The sequence below is a fragment of the Ambystoma mexicanum genome, chromosome 11, assembly GCF_040938575.1.
Source record: "Ambystoma mexicanum isolate Mex_15411 chromosome 11, UKY_AmexF1_1, whole genome shotgun sequence".
NCBI classification, from domain to species: Eukaryota; Metazoa; Chordata; class Amphibia; order Caudata; family Ambystomatidae; genus Ambystoma; species Ambystoma mexicanum.
This window is the reverse complement of record NC_090934.1, coordinates 333,229,001-333,246,299: the sequence shown is the minus strand read 5'-3', so window position 1 is coordinate 333,246,299 and position 17,299 is coordinate 333,229,001.

Here is a 17,299-nt window from a genome sequence, read left to right as displayed (position 1 = left end):
AGGGTCAACCGCTTCTCCAAGCAACAAGCTGGGGGTAGATCTCTCGCTGCTGCAGGGGCCTCCCTCTGGAACAGCCTTCCTTCCTCACTGAAACTTGAGGAGAACCATCTCCGGTTCCGGAAGCACCTCAAAACCTTCCTCTTTGCCTCCGCTTTCTCTCTCTCTCACCCCTGCTAAAATCACTGAACCTGCACTGAATCTGCAACTGGGCCACTCACCGATCTCGTGTTCTGGCCCAGCCACTCCTCCCTGCACTGCCTACCTGCATTAAGGGACTGTCTCTGTATCCTACAGACCCTTCTCCCGGCACTTACCTTGCACTTGCCACCAGCTGGCCCTACTATTTATCTCGTATTCTATTAACCATGTACCGCACTTTCCTTGCACTTGCCACCAGTTGGCCCTATTATTTATCTTGTATTCTACTAACCATGTACTGCACTTCCCCTCTCCCTTTCCCCTGCACTTTTCGCAGTCCCCCTACCCTTGCACTTGCGCGATCTGAATGACACCGGGCCTAGAAGGATCGTTGTCTGTCTCCCCTTGTTCACCCCCCTGCCTCGTCGCGCCTTGAAGAACTTGTGTATAGGAGCGTTACAAATACCATATCATATCATATCATATCATATGGAATGAGGAGCAGAGTCACCCTTTGGAAATTGCAAAATGCATATGGAAAGGGGGGCATACACTTGCCAAACTTTGAAATGTATTATCTAGCGAACCAGCTACAATATGTGGCAAAATGGCTATCAGAAGACCCAACCTCAGAATCTAGGTTGTTTAGACAGGATTGTGCCCCATACTTCTTGAAGGAAATCATATGGCTGTCCAAAACAGAAATGAAAGAGCGCCCAAAGATGATGGCACTGGGGTGGAAAATTTGGCGCAAGGCCTGTCAGATAATGGAAAATCCGACTCCGCGATCCCCGCAGGTGCCACTGGTTGTATTGGCAGGGAAAGAGGTGCCGTTAATAAAGATGATCAGGAAACACTGGGAACCGGTGGGGATAGCAACAATAGGAGATATCTGGCAACAGGGGAAGATAAAGGAATTTGGGACACTGGTGGAGGAAACGGCGTGACATACAGGACAATATATCACGTATCACAGGGTGGTCCAGCGGATTAAAAGAAAATGGTCAGAAATAGTATTAGAAGAAGAACCGGACACCACCATAGAAATAATATATGATATAGCAGAGGGAGGGCATGAGATATCCAGGTTATATGAGCTGGTAATGTCCAAAGTGGGAAAGGAAGTGGTACAACTACGACAGGACTGGGAGGAGGAGGTGGGTGCCCTGATGAGTGACGGAATGTGGGAGCGGGCCCAAGGGTATCACAGGAAAGTGGCAAGGAATGCGAGGTTATAGCAAATACAGTTGTACATAACCCACAGGACTTATATGACACCCCAAAGGATAGCCAAATTCAGTAATGCAGAAAAGCAAATATGCCCCAAATGTGGCGACGAGAATTCTGGGATGATGCATATGTTCTGGGCGTGCCCGGAAATCAAGAAATGTTGGGGAGAAATAGCCCACAGATTGGAAGAAAAGGGGATTAAAATAATGGTTGGGATAGCATGGGCGTGCCTACTTGGGGCTTTCCCCAGATCACGTAAACTTAAACATGTAAGCAAACTAAAGGATTTGGCGTATATACTGGCGAAGCACAGGATTGCCATGGGATGGAAGGCGTGTCACATACCTAGGATTGAAATATGGTGGAAAGACCTCCAGAAGTGGGCAGAAGACAAAACTGTAGAATGGCAGGATGCTAGAAACATGGCGGGAGATGAAGAAGCAGAAATCCTGACTAGCTGGAGACACCTGATAGCTACATTATTTGGGTCCACACAAGATTGGTCAAGCGACCAAGATCCAGCAGAGAACACGAATAAGGAAACCCCTTTGCAAACTGCAGAAGTAGATCGCGAGGAGATGTAGGCTGGGGGGGAGGGAATGGGAAAAGCAGTCAAAAATGATTGTGTTGCATAAAATCCGACATGTTGTAATATGTACTGCAAGTTTGGTTGTTGTTTGCTTGTTGTTTGGTTGATATAAAACTAATAAAAAATTATGTATAAAAAAAAGATAATTTTTAGGAAATAGGAAATGCTCAGATAAAGAAATTGTCCAAGTTTTCCCAAAATTTTACTCTAATCTGTATACATCTGAAGCCCCCCTGAGAATGCTTTTGTTAATGAGTTTCTACACAATATATCCAGGGACTCCTATCCCCTGACAGATCTTCAATCACGTAATTACCCCTTCTGTACTACTTCTAGCTATCAAACATCTTAAAAATGGCAAAGCCCCAGGACCGGATAGTATCTCTACTGATTGTTTTGCCCATTTGTCAAACCTATTAGTCCCTAAACCTAGTGAACTCTACTCTCCTTTCATTTCAGAAGATAAGGCTCAAAGCTCATTCCTAGAAGCCATGCTTACTGTTTTCCCAAGCCCAATAAAGACCCCGAACACCATCAAAACTATCGTCCCATGTACCTTATCAATACCGATTGTAAGATGTATGCTAAAATCCTAGCCAGTAGATTCCTCCCCTTTTTATCCAACCTCCTAAAACAAGATCAAGTTGGATATGTGAAAGGTCGGGCGCCCTCCTCCAACATTAGACTCTTTTTAGATATAATAGATCTAATACATAATTCGAAAGATCCCCATGCTGCGGTTGCTCTTGATGCAGAAAAAGCATTCGATAGAGTTGCATGGCATTTTTATTCGAAACTCTTAAATGGCATGGCTTTGGTCCCCCTTTTCTCTCCATGATTAACGTCCTCTACTCTGAACCTAAAACTGCAATCTTTGTAAATGGACAACTACCCTATTTGTTCCCCTTAACCAGAGGGACATGCCAAGGATGCCCTCTCTCTCCAATCCTTTTTATCCTAGACTTGACCCCTTTCTGGAAGCTATTAGGCAAAATAGTAACATTTTAGGAATTCAATATAAATATCTCCATATCAAAACGGTAGCTTATGCTGATGATGATCTTCTTTTTTTTAAAAAAAAAAACAGAACAAGGCGCCCAACTAGCCATTATTTAAAGCTTCTCCAAAGCAACTGTCTACAAGCTTAATATATATAAGTCTTAAATTCTCCCCCTTAACATGCATTGCACACCACATCATACTCTTACCTTAAGCATGAAGTGGTGTCCCAAAGGTTTCAAATATCTTGGGGTTCATGTTTCAGCTTCAAGTAACAATAGTTGTAAACAAAACTCAGAAATCCTATTGACTAGGGTCAAAGATCGAGTATCCTCATGGTCTCCTCTCTTTCTTTCCTGGTGGGGACACCTGGAGTCCATTAAAATGATGATCTGCCCCATCATCCTTTATCTCCTCTATATGCTTCCAATTCCACTTCCTCCTTCCCTTTTTAAATCCATAGACTCCTGCTCGATTACATTTCTATGGGGGAAAAAGAAGCACAGAATTGTGCTTAGTAAATTAAAATAATCCTGCTCTCATTGTGGTTTTAGCTTTCCCGATTGAAAAAAATATCACATGGCCTTCATCATTAAACAAGCACAGCTGTGGTTTGCCCATGAGGAGTCAGCATGTGTACCTAATGGGTATATCTGGAAAAAGCCATGGTTTCTCCAATTTCCCTGGCTGATATTGACCTTATTAAAGGTAAGAATAAATATACTAAATACTCCTGTATTTGCCAGCCTGTACTCTATCTTAAAACATATATGTTTCCATCCTTTTATTAAGCAGACCTTGTTCATTTCTCCTTTCATCTGGTGTAATTCCCTAATCAAAATTAAAGGTAAATCTATTTTTTGGAGGCCATGGCTCTCTAGAGGTATCAAATTATGTAATCAATTGTTTTTGCATGGTGCCCCTATCACCTTTAATGACTTTGGTATCAAGTTCTGCATGCCCGCCTCCCTTCCGGAAGCAATATCTCTACATTATTGCTGCAATTTCCGAAAATTATGAATTGTTTATGTATAACTCCAATATTCCTGATGCGCAAAGGCTATTACTTATGCTGAACTCTGATACTACTGCCTCTCTATACTACAAGATCCTAATGTCGACGTCCCCTACTCCAGCGGACGACCTTCTTTATAGTGACTGGAAAAATGACTGCCTACTACCGGATCTTCTACTATGCTGGCCCCCACAATGGAAACATATTTCTAAGATTACTGCTTCTGCCAGCCTAACCCAAACCCCTTTCTTCTTCCACCATAGAGCCTTCATCACCCCCGTCTCTCTCTTCAATTGTGGACTAATACCTAATGAAAATTGTTGGAGCTGTTTACACTCCCAAGGCTCTTTTAAGCATATGTTTGTTGATTGTCAACATGTAAAACCTTTCTGGAACTCTGTGTGGCACACCATCAAATCTATTTTCACGTTTCATCAAGATTTCTGCTGTAGCTACATTATTTTTGGTAGTTCTCTTTTGCATGCTACTCTCTCTAACAAACATGCAGACTTTCTCTTTGATTACTATTTAATGGTTGCAATCCAAAACATTGCTACTAATTGGAAAAAGTTAAATCATATTCATTACAATAGCTGGTGGAACTCTATCTGTACTATCCATAGATTAGAAAGTTGCAATGCCTCTTGTCCTGATCTACTCTGTAAACATCATCTGAAATGGCAACCCTTTCTTGATTTGCTATCTAATGCTGACTCTCATTAATACTCTATAAAAATTATTTGTCATGATTATTATGTACCCCATTATTCCCTTCCTTCCTTCCTTCCTTCCTTCCTTCCTTCCTTCCTTCCTTCCTTCCTTCCTTCCTTCCTTCCTTCCTTCCTTCCTTCCTTCCTTCCTTCCTTCCTTCCTTCCTTCCTTCCTTCCTTCCTTCCTTCCTTCCTTCCTTCCTTGTCATATCCTGTTTTTGCCATGTCTGATATTTATATTGTCTATTGTTTGTGTTGTCACACCACCTTTTTTAATTTAAAAGCTCTTAATCTACTTTACTCAATTATATTTATATATACTTGGCTTGCATATGCCTCACATATCTGTTATCACTTCTCTTTTATGCTTCTTCCTTATATTTGTCACATATTTCACTTATCTTTTATAAGTATTAAGTGCCATGTATATTAATTCCTTATAATAAAAATCGTTTAAACACAAGAAAAGGTAGACAAAAGATGTTGTGGTGCTATTGGGGTCTGATCTAACATTTTAAAAATCATCAGCATTCACTAACCAAAGTAATTTCAATTGTTGTATCTTAGGGGTGGCCAGGACAGCTGTGTAAGGTACTCGCCTGTAGCACTCACATATAAATTAAACAGGGTTGGTGCAAGTACACAGCCCTGCCGCACCCCTCTAAATGTTGGTATATTCCTTGACAAGTTTCCCTTGTGATCTAATGCAACTTTTATTTTGGAATTGGAGTATAACCCAATAATGAGTCAAAGCAAGCCCTGCGGAATTCCCCATTTCAAAAGCTTGTTCCATAGAAGACTGCGGTATACTGCATCGAAAGTGGCAGATAGATCGATAGTTGGCACATATAGCGAATCATATTAATGGTAATCAACTTGTCTGGCAACTAATTTCAATGCAAATCCATTCAAGGTGGTGGCATAGTACTTGCGAAAAACCAGTCTGCCATACAGGAATTCTGTTAATTAATTTTTGCCATGTTGCAAGATGATCTAAGAGAAGTGTGACAAATAGCTTACTGACGGCATCAGCAATTGCTATTGATCGAAAATGTAAGAGTTCAGAAAGTGAGCCCAATATTGGCAGAATGTATGCACAAGACCATGATTTAGGAAACACACATGTAGAAACAATGTTGTTAAATAAAAACAAATAGAATCAGCGCCCGTGTTTCTGGCTCCCCCTTGAATAATACATTGGATAAGTAGATCTGTCCACTGGCTCTCGAGGAACTTATTTTATCGATGACTACAGCAATCTGTTCCTTTGTCATAATCATTGCCCAGGGATCTAAACCAGAATCCAGCAAAGGAGGTTCAATGCACCCCATTTCAGAAGGACTACCAAATACCTTGCCAAACTGAGTGACCATTGGTGTTCTGATATTGAGGAAACTCTATGTTTGGGTTGTGAACAAGCAAGTTCATTAATTCAAAATTATTGCTCTTGACCCAATTCTTGGAAACTTGATTGATTGTGTATTTATTATGCACTTATACACAAGTATTTCAAAGTGCAACCATGCATGGGAGGGGAAGACATAGGGAAGACAAGACAGACGATCTTACTAGGCATGGTAAATTCAGATCATGTAGGTGAACAGTGCAGGAAGAGCGTAGGGGGGCAAAAAGGATCATGTGCGGCCAGCCCCATCAGAAACATGGGTTAAGTGCAGAGAGATACCACTCTCATGGGTCGTAGTAAGTGCAAGGCCCAGGGGCAAGTGCAGGAGACTGGCGAGGAAGGTTTTGGACCTGTGCAGCTCTGAAGGTACGCCAGGCAGCCAGTCAGCACGACTGAGCAGAAGTAGAGGAGAGAGAGCAAGAGAGCAGAAAGAGGTAGTTAGCAGGGTGGGAGGGAAAGAGAAGGAGGAGGCGAAGAGGAAAGTCTTGAGGAGTTTCTGGAACTTAAGGAGATCTGGCTCAAGACAGAGCAAGGCAGGGAGGCTGTTCCAGAGGGAGGAATCTGGAGTGGATTAGATCTCCCCCAAGTCTGTGCTTGGAGAAGCAGCTCACCCGCAGAGAGTTGGAGGAAGATGAGTGGAGGGCTCGGGAAGGAGAGTATTTAGGAAGAGAGCATTGCAGATGGGGTGGGCCCAGGCCCCATAAAGTTTTGTTGACAATGCAAAGGCTCTTGAACTTAATCCTTGCAGCCATGGGGAGCCAGTGAAGGGATTTCAGCGCTGGAGAGATGCAGTCCCTGGGTTTAAGGCCAAGGATAATTTTTGCGGTCCTGTTCTGGATGAGTTGAAGAGGACGGAGGGTAGAAGAGGGCAGGTTGAGAAAGAGTCTGTTGCAGTAGTCAGCCTTGTTTTGCCTTTTTAATATTATGAATTTTAGAGATTTGCAAAAGATTTACATCCTTACTAATATGCTTAATGCTTTGACGTAAGGCCTTCGTGAGGCATAGCAGATTTGGATCGAAAGCATGACAATGTTTCTTAAATGAACCAACTTTCTGCTCACGTTCACGCACACCAACGGAAAGAAGTTCCTCCAAAAAGTCCCTATAATTATCCACTCTAAAAGTTGCATACTGCCACTCCAGTGATGATGCTAACAAACAAGCCGAGGCGGCTTCATTTACCCTGCAGATGGTGGTCCTATGCCACGTCACTCGAGTTCCTGAAGGGTCAACTCATATCTTAGAACATGTATACGTTTGTCTAATTTGAAATGAGAGGGGAAGCTGAAAATTTTTGTAGACAGGTATCTGTGATCACTAAAATCTTTTGAAACAATAAATAAAAGAGTACATCATTCGTACAGCTCACCAGTAGTGAAAATGTGGTCTATGGTGGACTAAGCGAGGCCATTTTCCCATGTTCATTTAGCTGGGTTATCTCCTCCAATAGGCCCATTTAACATAGATATGCAAAGACACTCCAGAGCCATCGTCCATACATGTCCATGTCTATTCTTTCCAAGACTAAGAGAAGGAAGAGACGACTCTCGCTGAACAGACCGAAAATTTGCATTGAAATCACCCAAAGTAAGAATTTCACCACCAGGATATTTTAGTTGCCAATCTTCAATACCATTCAGCATTAAGTCAAGAAAGGTGTCTAGAGGACTAATACCCAGATGCCAATAAAAGTTCAAAATCAACAGTTCCAATTGCTTGTCCAAGTTGAGCTTTATGTGTGTCCCCAAGGCACCAAAAGTTATGTCTATGGCCCTCATTACGACCCTTGCGGAAAGCGACTGACCGGAGCGCCACAGCGTAAATAGCGTTTCCGCCATTGTACGAAGGAGCAAAGTGCGGCCCATTCCGACCCATCGGGCACGAGCACCACGCCACGGCGGAAGTGCAAAGTCCGCGATGGCGGAAATGACCCCAAAACGGCCCACACCGCCGCCGTACGGCGCCCTAGGTGCAATACCGCCACCCCTCTTAGCGGTCACCGCAGTGTGCGCCTACCGGAAAGTACGGTGCCCGGAAATATACGGAAACGGAAGTTAAAACATGGGCCCGGAACGGGAAACATCCCGGCGTACACCTATAAAAACACCAAAACCACACAACCACTAAAATCACTACCCTGAAACACACCCCAACCCGTCAACCACCCTAGCGAAACCAAGAAAAATGGGAAAAGTAGCGAAGAAAGCGTGCGACCGCAAGCGGCAGGTCCACTTCTCCCGTGAGGAACTCACCGTGCTAACAGAGACCCTCCAGGAGAATGCTGCCGTCGTCTTCTCCACGCAAATGACCAGGACGGCACTTGCAAACAAGAAGGCCATATGGGCTCTGGTGGCACAGCGGGTAAGTGCGGTGGGGACCGCACCCCGCACCCCACAGCAATGCCGCAAGCGATGGGACGACCTGCGGATACGCGTCCGCAGCATACTCTCTGCCAACCGCAACATTGCCACAGCCACCGGGGGAGGTCCTGAATCACCCATCAAGTTGACCCCCTGGGAAGAAATCTGTGCCTCCACCATCGGAATGGAGAGCATAGAGGGAGTCGGAGGGATGGAGAAAGGAGTGCAGACATCCGAAGATTCAGGTAGGTGGGCCAGATAATACAATGCCAAATCCACACAGTCCATCCATGTGAAGTACCATGCGTCCACATAGTGCAACAGAAACACATGTCCAGGAGAACGTCCACACACATCGGCCTGAAAGCGCACGTCAAAACCCACAATAAATACATAAATAATTAAAAACCCCTAATACACGCACTACACGTGCAGCAGGCACACCCTAACTGCAGGCTGCCAAACAACTGCACCCTCACTCCACACACAAATCAAAGCACCTCCAAGACCCCGACCCAAATCACCCTCAGGTACCACCCCAATGCATGTGATACAATGCCATTCCAATTCCCACTGACCCATCAATAACCCTCGCCCTCCTTTACTCCACCACAGGGTCCGATCCAAACGACGAGCTACAGGACACCCCTACCAGCACACCTGCAAAGAGGGCCAAGACCAACGGCCAGAGACCCTCCACCTCAGCTGCACGCATCAAGACACGGCAGCAGCACAAATCAGGTGGCAGCACAGAGGAGGGAACATCAACAGGCACCCCAGCAGCCAGCATGGCCACAACACCACCACCACAGGTCCCCCCAATGGATGCCACAGAAGGCACTGCCTCTGGTGGCAGCAGCACCATAGGTGACACCCCATTGATGGCAGCATGCTCCGACACAGAAGACGGGGATGTCGAGGTCAGATCCATCCATGACCTGTCCCAATCCCCCTGTCTGTCCCATCCCGTACAACATGAGGATACCACGCAGGTGCAGCCACAAGACGACGACTGGCCATCCCCCACAAGCCCTGTGGCAAGCCAACATGAGGACAACAGCCCCTCTGTGACACCACCGCAAATGGCCATGGCCCAGCAGAGGCAACAGTCCCTCGACAAGTTAATCGTCCAACAGCAGCAAATGGCCACACTCCTCAAGGGCCATGCCGATGAATGTGGGGGCACCAAGGCAGACATAGAAACATCAACAGAGACACTTAGGGCAGAAATGGAGAGAGGTACAGAGACGCTAAGGGCACAAATTGAGAGTAGCACCGAGAGCCTGAGAGTCCAAATGGAGAGTAGCACCGAGAGCCTGAGGGGGGAACTGCATGCGACGTCCAAAGACGTATGTGCCGAACTTGCCGCAGTGCGCCGTGTGCTCACTGAGCTCTCGCAAACCCTTAGGGACATGCATGGACGTGAGCAGGCAGACACATCATCCGTTGCAAGTTCCGTCCAGGGCAGCCCCCAACGTAGATCTGGAAGGAACCTGCGCTCCACAGGCAGGGGTGCCCCTGATACCCGCAGAGGGGGCATGCAATAGCGACAGCCCACTGACAATGAGCATCTTTGGACACTGGTGTTCGGGGGGGAGGTAGGAGGGTGGAGGGGGTGTGTTGGGCTCACTTGGGTGGCGGGTCGATAGGGTGTTCAACATGATATCACATATGCCATAAAAAGTGCACGATCAACCAATGAGAAGTGTGGACATTGATCTTTGTGTACTAGGCCATCATAGGCGTACAGTCCATATTGTGCATGTCCCAGACACACGCAGTGCCACGAGTCCCGTGTCCATGTATCAGCCACCAGGCGTGAGTGCTAGAAGCATACATCAATGAGATGCTGACGAATGTCACGGCCCTCCGGTGCCTCGCAGACTCCATGAGGTGCTGCCACATCCCCACCCTCATCATGACCATCATCAGGTGCTTGCAGTTCTGGGTCAGGGGGCATGGGCACATTTCTACGTACGCACATGTTGTGGAGCATGACACATGCCATCACCATCTTTGCAACCTTCTCATGGCGGTACAGGAGTGCCCCGCCAGACCTGCTGAGGCAGCGGAAACGGGTCTTCAGTAGGCCGAATGCCTGTTCAATGACTACACGGGTACGTGAGTGGGCATGGTTGTAGTCCTCCTCATGCTGGTCCCGTGGGTTCCGGACTGGTGTGAGGAGCCATCTCTTCAGTGGATATCCAGCATCACCTGTATGTGGACGAGAAACGTATGATGTGGAATGCCATTGATACGTACGCACACCCCCCCCCCCCCTTCCTGGCAGGTCATTGACAATTCACATACCCCACATCATCATGCATGTAATGAGACTCACCGAGTAGCCAGGATCTGTTCCCTGCGTGTCGCTCCATGTAGCGTGGTATTATAGAGTTCCTCAAGACCATAGAATCATGGGTTGATCCAGGGAATCGGGCACAACAATGTGTAATGATCCTGTTGGAGTCACACACCATCTGTACATTCAGGGAATGAAATTGTTTTCGGTTGCGGTACTGGGCCTCCATGGCATGTGGGACGACCAATTCAACATGGGTGCAGTCGATGGCACCAATGCAACCCGGTATGCCGCCAAGTGCATGGAATCCCACTTTTGTGTTGGTTATTTCCTGCTCCGAGCGTGGTAGAGAGATGTAGTCGTCTGCGTGCTTCAGGAGGGCATCGAGCACTTGCAATAGTGTCCGTGAGAACAGTGGCTGAGAAATGCCATGCAACTGTCCGACTGTGTGCTGGTAGGTGCCTGTGGCCAGGAAGTGGAGTACAGACACCACCTTCAGTAGGGGTGGGATGGCGGTTGGGCTATCTATCATGCTGACAAGGTCAGCCTGTGTCATGTCCACAATGGCGGCTATGGTGTCCCGGTCCAGACGGTAGAGGGTGTGGATCTGCTCATCAGTGAGGTTGAACGGATGTGCTCGGAGGCGTTGAATTGCGGGCTGCCTGCGTGGTGGTAGTGGCTGTGCTGGTGGGCCTTGCTGGCCCTGCCTTGGCCTCCTCCTCCTCCGTGCGGCTGGTTGTAGTTGGTGTTCGTCTACTTCTTGGAGTCGGAGCACTTGCAGTGCTATCAGGTCCCCCAGGGCCAACATCGCGAGTCCTGCCGGTAGCATTTCGGTGTGGTTGTGGGAGGAGACTGGCTGTGCAATTTATGTGTTTTCAGGCTGTATGGCCTCCACCTGTGGTGATTGATTCCACCTGTGCAAACTGCTCTCCCCTTTGGCCGAGCACGTCCCGCGCACAACGCTGCAATTCGGGGAATTGTATCTTGCTATTGCAATCATGTATTTGTACCCGATGGCCGTGTAAGATTGGTTGATATGTTCATTCTGCTGTGGTCCCATTGTTTCACATACTATCTGTGCAGTCGCGAACAGACTTGTGAGGGGTCAGTGGGACGTAGTACTCGAGTAACGGTGGGCCCTCATGCATCACTGTACCGAGTTGCAACGACGGGCGGGGCGTCCCATTCGTGGGTGAAGGCAGTTGCCATTTTCACACACAGCCGCACTCGATGGAATAATTAGTGATTTCAAACGGCCACAGATGCCTTTTCGACGTGATGTTGCAAATGAGGAATTCGAAGGGCGGCGCTTTCGGTTTCCAGCTAGCGGCGAGGAGATGCCCACAGGTCTGACTGCAAATGTAACGTTCTATTGTTCTATGTCCTTGAGACAGGGCCCATGGCGAGGGAGCAATGATTGATATGAATAGTTTGGGATGCGCAATAGCTACGTGGGCGATGAGGCCGTCCGTTCCCAAATACATGTTACTTCACAACACTGGAATTACGGGCTGGGGCACTGTGGATTTAGCAGGCTGCATAACGCACAGACTCAATGGATGTTTCTAATGTTATGTGAGTAATTATTCAGGCATTTTGATCCCGGGATGAGGGAATGATGGATGGATGCATGGGCAGGTGATTTGATACAGAGTTTGCCATGTACAGGGCTTCTTGGGATCTATCCGCCTCCCCTACGCTATGTGATGCAGGGCTGCCATAGTGGGACCATCGTCCATCTGGCCTTGTTGAGCCCTCCCTGTCTCGAGGCGCCCTCAGACACTCGTTTGTGATGGTGTTTGCACCTCGATATAGATGGTTATGAGTCGCAAGTGGTTTTGGGGTGGTGATGTTCCTCTGGAGTGGGCTAGCATGCATATGGCTGTGGATTTCGTGTGATCATTGAAGTGAGTTGTTGGTATGTAGTTCTGATGGCCATTCTGTTCTTTTTCTTTTCTTTTGGTTGACAGGCATCTCCTCCCCTTTTGCCACTGCCATCTGTATGCCACTCCTGCAGATGGATTTTACTCCCGACACCTGCTGCTTCGTGTTAATCAGTGGAGCAGCATTACGATCTTATGGGACGATCGCCAATGGGCCACATGCCCTTACGCAGTACTGGTGGCTCGGAGCAACATTTCGGCCTTTCAGCTGGACTAGTGCCTCCCCATTGGGACGGCCCTGCGGTTCTGTGCGCTTCCATGTTGCCTTTTCGTACGTGAATGTGGCTCTGTGTACCATGGGGGAACAGGGCGACACACAGGTAGTGGCTGGTCATTTCTTGCGGAAGCAGCCCACAATGGTGATTAGTGTTTTGGAGATCATGGCCTGATGGCTGTATGTGCTTGGTGATTTTGATGTGCATAAAATTTCTATTCTGATTTGGCCCGTGTAGCGTTTTTCTTTGCAAGTGATGTGGCATATGCCTATTTGGGGGGCGATGTATTGTGAGGAGATCTGCATTGGGTTCCAGCTTCGGGGTTTAGTTGCGTGGTACTGTGCTGTGCGCGTTTGCCTACGAAGCCCAGTGAGGTCAGGGATGGGGGCTGCCAATATGCCAGTTTGAATGTTGTCATGCTCAGGGGCGGGGGATTGGGTTTTGTGTAACAGATGCCGGTCAGCCAGGTGGACTGGTTGAATGATGTGGTTTTCTGAATATTGCTGGTCACAGGTGCCTGTGTTTGCGTGCGTTTCTTGGTGGGGGACTGTGGTCATGTCCATTGGGATGGCTTCTGTATTCGTGCCATCTGTGCCCTGCAGCTCCCATTGGCCCCTCTTGTGTTTCTTTTGTTCGTTGGCATGCATGGGTGACTTGTACATTTCAATGGTTGCATTGTGGCTTCATTGCACCTACGGGGAGTTGTACTTTGTGGGCAGGGAGCGGTGTACAGGCACTCAGTGGGGCCGTTTATGGTTGATTCGCGATGCCGTACTTCTCGCCATGGCGGAATGGTACATTCCGCCATGCCTGATGGCGTTAGGTACATGTCCGCTAGGGTCGGAATTGGCGTACCGTTGCACCATGGTGGTGTTTGCGGTTTGGCATGGCGCGCGCGCGCGTGCTTGGTGCAGTTAGCGTTGGCGTTCACTACGGTGTCGCTAATGGCTTCGTACTTTGCGGTGACGGGTCATAGTCGCACCGAGCGCTATTCGATGGCGGTATTGCATTTCCGCCATCGTTTTTCGATTTCCGCAAGGGTCGTAATGAGGGCCAATGTAAGTAACAATGCCCAAATACAGACAAGAGCACACTAATGTAAGTAAATCGCCAGTAGGTCGTCCAACGACACACCTTTTGGGGGATTGGAAGGACAGCGCATAACCTTCAAACGCTGGACGTGTCATCAGCCATGTTTCTTGCAAGGCTATTAAACATGGTTTCTTTTAACAATTGGGCTACAATTGGATTATATTTTAATGAGTGGTGTCCTTGTGTGGTCATGATATTAAAGTTAACAAAAAGAAACTCCCAAGTTGAGTGTTAGGAATGCTGTTGGAAAGTCTGAGACCTTTCAGCGGTCAAATCCTCCAACTACCAAGACCAGTCATGACGTTGATCAAGTGTGACAGGGAGACTTTGTGTATTGTGAACCTGATGTAGATTTTTGGCATATCTACGGAGGGAGATTATGATCTTCATCAGGGATTGCTGGCTATTACCCTCGTTAGTCTTCACTCCGTCAATTGGTCTGTATATGTTATAATGTGAAAGGTCAAAACCCAAAGATCTAATTGATTGTACTTAACTCATTACTAAATACAAGAGTATCTTAGACTTTCTATACAAAACTGCGTGATCAGATCTATAATGATCGATAAAGTCTACACAATCATTATTACCACTAGTTATTGCCGTTAAGTATGAAATCGAGCAAAACAATCGTAATATATTCGTGCGACTGGGATTAATATTACGATTTTCCGGTAAGACACTTTCTAGTAACAATTGAACCCATGTGTTGCAACACTTTTTTGGGCTGCAAAAGATGTAGTTGAATCATCCCGCCTTCCCCCCTGTTTTCCCTGTGTACTTGGTTCATGATTTTGGATCCCTGAAGATGTACGCCGTTTTGAGACCCTTAATAAACTAGAAACCGACATGTTTGAAGCCATACACGCAGTGGGATTATAACATGTAGCAGAATTCGTTCAATTAGGAATCATAGTTCCTTTAGGCACTTCATTTATTGTAGAAATCCCTAAGTCTTTCTGATAAACACCAAAATGGTCCGGCTCCTGTAGAACTTGCTTATTCTTCACAGAAACCACAGGTAATACCTTGGGGAGGAGCCACACTGTTGACATGGCCCCACGAGAATCTTGTGGATGGTTTTTGAAGCCTTGGTCAACTTGAGATTGTTTTGCAAACAGAGTTGCACCAGGAATACTTTGGGGAAGGAGCCATGGTGCTAACGAGGCATTCGATTTACCAGAGAATCACAGAATACAATGCAGCAATTCTACACACTTTGAGGAATAATGGACACCAGCACTCTGAGAAACCGTCACTCCTTGACTCCTGGCGGACAATTGAGCAGGTTGAATATTGACAGAAACAGGTTGAATATTTGAATAGTAGTGTCATCACCATCATTAAAGCCACCACTGGGGACGGCGGCAAAGGAAGCAAAATCGCTGCCTGCATTTTTGTATAGGTAATGTGTGCTGAGTTTGAATAAGTAATGGGCTGCGATGTCACCTGCATTGCAGCACTCCTAAGATGCATTGATAACGAGCAGTATGTGAACTAAAAGATCCTCAATAATTCAAGTCAAGTACAGTGTCGAGTGACACCACAAAAAGACACTCAGAAGCGGGCTGTGGCGGGCATCGTTTCACAGTTCCACACTGTAACCACACTCCTGCACCCACTCCCGCTGCCGCACCGTTCAATCATATTAGAGGAGAACTTACATTCCGCTTCATAGCATATCCGAAACACAGTTGTTTTCCAGAAATCGAGGAGTTACATAGAAGTATGCGCCGAGCGCGACTCGCTGGCACGGACTGCACAGACTGCTACACTCAACTCGTTCCAACTCCGCTCTGCGGTCGAGTAGTGTTTTTAAACCCCAAACTCCTCCTTTGTTATTAGTGTGGAAAGAAAAGAAACACAGACTGCTACAATCAACAAATTCCAACAAGTTCCAACTAATATTATTACCCATGTAAAAGTCATTTTGTTCCACTCACTACCCACACATTGTGGTATATGGTTTTCTGTACAATACTAATCTTTAGCATGGATCTTTCTGCAATTCGATTTTCAAAATCTGGGTTGTCCAAACCAGAGACATATTGGTTTTTAATTTTAACTTTTGGGATCTCCTCCACTCCATTATTTTCTGCAGTAATTTCTCATTAATAAAGCTCCTTTCCTGTTCAAGTGCCAAAGTAGCTTTTATCACTTTAGAATGGTCATTTATACCAATGTGAACCCATGGCTGCTCATTTCCATGTGTATTTCAGCAAGAGTGGTAATGTGTTTTTCTGTGTCTGTTTTAGGAATAGTATTCTGTTCGCATTTCTTCTTTCTTTTAAAAATTATTTTATTTTTGTTGGCAGAGGCATACAACAAGCACAAACACTGGGGCAATCATCCACATATGATAAATACATAGTCACGCAGTGACTGTCATAAGAACATTATACCATAACTTCAGGCCAGTAATGAGATGAGAAAAGAAAGCGCAATGTCCAGTTCCACACAATCATCACACTAAGGCACCTGGGGGGAGCCACTCTCAGACCCGATCTCCTCCTGGTATTTGAGATAACTGTTAAATGCAGTCCATATATTCTTGGGGCGTGAGTGATTGGGGAGCATGTCAAGCTACTCCTCCTCACAATTCCGGGACCAGGTAAGCAAGTTCAACCATTTCTGAAATGTGGGGGGAGAGGGATTCTTCCAGTTCTGGAGAATGCATTTCTTGGCCAAAATACAACTTATGTTTAAAAATGTACCCATGCACTCAGCCCTCCTAGCTTTCCACCCCCCGAATAGCACCCCCAGGGGGTCCGGGTCAACAACGTTTTCAGAGATCACCGACAACGTCGCAAGTATTCTTTACCAGAATTCCCCCAGTTTCTGGCATGTCCAGAACATGTGTAGGTGATCAGCTCTTTCCATATTGCACCAGGGGCATGAGTGTGGACCAGCATGTGTGAACCTGGAGATCCTGAGTGGGGTGTAGTATAGCCTATGCAACAGCTTGAACTGCATGGCGTGGTAGCGGAAGTTAATGGAGACTCTATTGGTGTGCGAGCACATCTTGTCCCATACATGGTCGGAGACCTCCAAGGACAGCTTCTCCGCCCACTCGTCCCGTGCCATGGAGGGCTGAGCCGGGGTGTTTGCCAGCAGCAGCTTGTACAATGAAGAGACAACACCTCGGGCACCTCTCGAGTTAGCGATGAATGCAATCCCAGGGGAGTTGGGAGCCAAGCAGCTCAGAAAGCAGCGTAGAGCCGGTAGTATTGCAGCAGTTCTAGTGCTGACCCGGAGTGGCCCGGCCTCCATGTCTGTGGATTTATAAACTGTCCGTCAGGGT